This window comes from Triticum aestivum, chromosome 2B (genome assembly GCF_018294505.1).
Source record: "Triticum aestivum cultivar Chinese Spring chromosome 2B, IWGSC CS RefSeq v2.1, whole genome shotgun sequence".
NCBI classification, from domain to species: domain Eukaryota; kingdom Viridiplantae; phylum Streptophyta; class Magnoliopsida; order Poales; family Poaceae; genus Triticum; species Triticum aestivum.
Genome location: NC_057798.1, coordinates 460086767 through 460090777, shown reverse-complemented (window position 1 = coordinate 460090777; position 4011 = coordinate 460086767). Strand labels below are relative to the sequence as shown.

The window sequence follows — 4011 nt, the reverse complement described above, 5'->3', positions numbered from 1 at the left end:
TGAAGCAGGACAGGAGAGACAACGTTAACCTGAGTGGAATTCTAATAGAATCTCCAATAGATGACGTAAAATACATAACCACAAAGTGCTAGATGTAAAATACATCAGCCGCTCACCTCTGAACTTAACTGTCGAAACTGAATTTAACTGTCGAAGCTGAACTTAACTGTCGAAACTGAACGCACTAGAGGTGAGGCTACACGTCAGTCGGCTGACTTTTTCATCTCTGGTCAGTCAATTTTCCAGCCGTTGGATACGAAATCAAGGGCCTACAGTTCATCTTCAACCTCCACCCCCCTGAGCTGCCAGTCACCACCGGCCAAACAGCCGCCCCCCGCCGCCCGTGGCCGGCGGTGCGCCACCCCACCCGCCCTAAAACCACTCCTCACCGCCAGTCCACCGCTGCCCCGACCATTCCTCTAGGCCTCCCCATGCCAAGATTTTTCTCTGGCGATCCCCACGCCACCGCTCCACCACCGCCGGCGACCACCGCCCCCACCCTGAACCCTAAGATAGATAGTGGGGTACCTCTCCGACGAGCCCCCCTCCCCACTGTGACTGGTTCTTCCTTAACTCCGGCGAGCCCCCCACCCCGTGAAAATCGACTGACCCGAAAGTCGATTCAGTCGACTGAAGTGTAGCTAAATCGGAGCAGCATCACAAGCAAGAGCAAGAGCAGGAGCAGCAGCGCGAGCAAGAGCAAGAGCAAGAGCAAGAGCAAGAGCAGACCAGGCAGGGAACCGAGAGCAAGAGCAGTGCAGCAGCGCGAGCAAGAGCTAAAGCAGCAGCAGCTCCTACTGATGTGGACATCGCCGCCGAGGGAGCGACGCCGTGGAGGAAGTGGCCGGCAACACCGCCGTGCATGGAGCCGCGCCGTGTCGGCTCAGGACCAAGCGCCGGCAGCACTGTGAGATCGAATCAAGAAGAAAATGCAACGATTAGTGTACAATTTATTTGGTGGCGCCGATTAGGCCGCAGCTTCATCCGAGGAAACTGTGATGATGCTGCTATTCCGGTGGTGCAGGTGAAGACGGCGGTGTAGGAATGGAGGTGGCGTGAAAGATGAGGGAAACGTTGGTGCAGCTCCTTGGAGGTGGAGGACGGGGTGGCTGAACCGGCGGGGCGACGAGATCGACGAGGGATCCTCATCCGGTATGGTGAATGAGGGACGTCGAGGTGTTGCTGTGGACGACGTCGTTGGGGAAGAGGCTCCGGTTGGGTGGAGGAAAGAGGAGGGTGTGGGGCTTCGCGGGTTTTCGAGGCCTCGGTGTATGAATGGGTGGGCAGATGGGATGGGAGTGGGGAACCATGGCTTAGGGACGAGCTTGTCCGAAATGTGGGGTAAGTTATGAAAGTACCCCCACCGATTTGAGGCGGTTCTTTCGGTTCAGGGGTATCACGGGCATTTCACGTGTCAGGATTTCACAGGAGGTGGGAGTTTTCGCGCGCGTTGTAATTTTGGAATAGCAAGGCGCGGGTTGAGATGGAGGGAGTTGTCGAAGCACAACAAGACAAAGATATATCTTAAATATTTCAGGGTAAAAAGGCGTGGGTTGAAATTTCCGGACAAGCCTAACGTGTACTGTACCAAATCAATTCGCACTTCCATCGACGAAAAAACAAAAATAAATCAATTCACAGCACACAAGAGAGTCTAGTCCCGTGTACTGTACCAAATCAATTCGCACTACAAATGTCATTCAAAACTTTGAATTCATGTTATGTTCAATTAAAATATTTTGCTATGTGTATAATGCATGCAACCTACTACTCAAATGAACGTTTTAGTGCATTCCAAACGTATATACTACCGCTTCAATATGAACTAAATTTGAAGTCGTTTCCCTATTTGAATAAGATCTACAATAATGATTGTCGTGAAGTCAAACCATTTGAATCCATTTCTCTATTTTAATAAGATCTACAATCATCATTATTGTCAAGTTAAACCATCGTTTGTGTATTATCTTCACATCACACCACATGATTACTCTCGAATTAGATATGAACTATGTGTACTATATGAACTTGAACTTGATTTTTTGAATCCACTTTATGTTGATTTCAAATCATAGTACATTTCAAGCTCTAGCTAGATCTTCATAATCTAAACCATGTCTCATATGTATAATGTGTTTATCACATAATGTATGGTGCCCCGCCCCCTACGCCTACAAGTATTTAGATGTGAGTTGCAAACACAACACTTTACCACAAATTCAAATAAAATGTGAGATTGTTCGATATATAGTATTGTTTAGATTGTTCGATATTTAGTTGTAAGCTGCAAACGCCACACATTATCACAAATACAAATAAAATGTGAGATTGTTCGATGTATAGTATGGTTTAGATTGTTCGACATTTAGCTCTGAGTTGCAAACGCAACATGTGCAAAACCACAGCACGCGTATCACCGCTATATTCATGCATGCATATCTTTATCTAATAATAAAGAAAATTGGGTTTCGGTCGTCCGTCGTTGGTGTTTTTGTGAAAAAGCCCCTACTGGTTTAGGTATTCAACCCGCAGTCCTATTCTAAGTGACTTATCCAAGAAAACGTTTCGTTTATGCAAGAAACACCCTACGTTTTTTAGTATTCAACCCGTGGTCACGCCCCAACCATCACGCACGCACGCAAACGGGATCCGCGAGGGCGATTCAACGAATTATAACCGGGAACGAAGGAACAAATCCTGACAATGATTTATAAAAGATTCGCACCAGGCATGAGAATCAGATTCAGAAAAGAATGAACACAACATGATGGGAAGGCAACGAAGGAGTCAAATCCACACATATTCAAATGATAATGAAATACGACAGCACCGACGGCGTGAGCACTGTAGTGTTGGAGACGGGGAAGGGCACAGCGCTGTCCCGGTTCTTGCCATGAATCGTTGAGGAGGAGGAGCCGAGGAGGGTTCCGTGGCGGTCGTTGACGCAGGCGTGATGGGGACGAGATCCGGCGGCGGCGCTCCAGATCTGGTGGTCTGGAACGGGGTGCCAGCAACTTGGCAGTCGTTGACGTGGGTGTGATGGGGACAGGAACCGTCGGCGGCACTCCGGATCTGGTGTTCTAGAACAGGGTGCCAGCGACTTGGCTTCACATCGGCCTGCATGCATATGCACTCCATAGAATTAGAACGAGACAAGGAAATGAGAGAGAGAGAGAGGAGGACAGGACGGGATCTGGCGGTCGCGCTCACTCAGGTGGAACGGGGGGCACCAACAATTTTGGAGGCTTCACATCCGCCCCTGCATGCAGTCACCCGATTGAACACGCCGGCAACCTGGGAACGAACTTCACCGAGCAGTTGTCTCATAGCGCTAAATCCCGTTGGCTGCGCATATCGGTGGAAGCACGGGATGAGAAAGAGAGATGGAGCGAGAAGGGGCAAATCGCGAACCGCTGCGAGGAAGGGGAAGAGGAGAGGGGTCGGCTCGGCTGGCTTGGCTCTCACTTCGCTCCGCCCACACGGAGGCCATCGGTCAGAGAGATTTGAGAGTATGAGAGATGGAGCGAGAGAATAGGAGAGATGGATGCAGATGCATCTTGGTGGGGGCGAATGGATAAGCCAGCGATGGAGACGAATGGGTAAACCAGTCGTGGAGCCGTGGAGGTACACGTGATGGGCCTGATGGGTGTACGTGTAGGCCGCTCAGCTACACGGGAGTTATAATATTTTTTGTGGTTGGACCAAGACTAAATAGTGCAAAAAGAAAATATTGGGAATGAAATATAATCTTCCAAATAGAGCAAACCTACCATTAGAAAAAAAATACATTATCAAAATCATTAGAATTCAAATCTTAATTTCATAAAATACTTAAATTGAATTATTAAACACGCAAAGATGTCCACGACAGAACAAACATATGTTGCCTCACCGCGATTGCTCTTTTTCTTCCGAGCTTTGGGAGGCTGCCTGCCATATGGATGTAGATGATGTAAATGATTAAGAAGAGTTTAGAAAAGCCAAGTCCGTTTTTTTCTAGAAAATAAAAAT

General features: G+C 48.3%; 1 long non-coding RNA gene across 1 annotated transcript; it reads right to left on the bottom strand.

Moving 5' to 3' along the window:
* Positions 1-2685: 2685 nt before the first annotated feature.
* Positions 2686-3599, bottom strand: LOC123041393 (uncharacterized). Its single transcript, XR_006418504.1, has 2 exons — positions 3211-3599; positions 2686-3117 (listed from the first exon to the last, which is right to left on the bottom strand). It is a non-coding gene; the product is annotated as an uncharacterized lncRNA (long non-coding RNA).
* Positions 3600-4011: the final 412 nt, after the last annotated feature.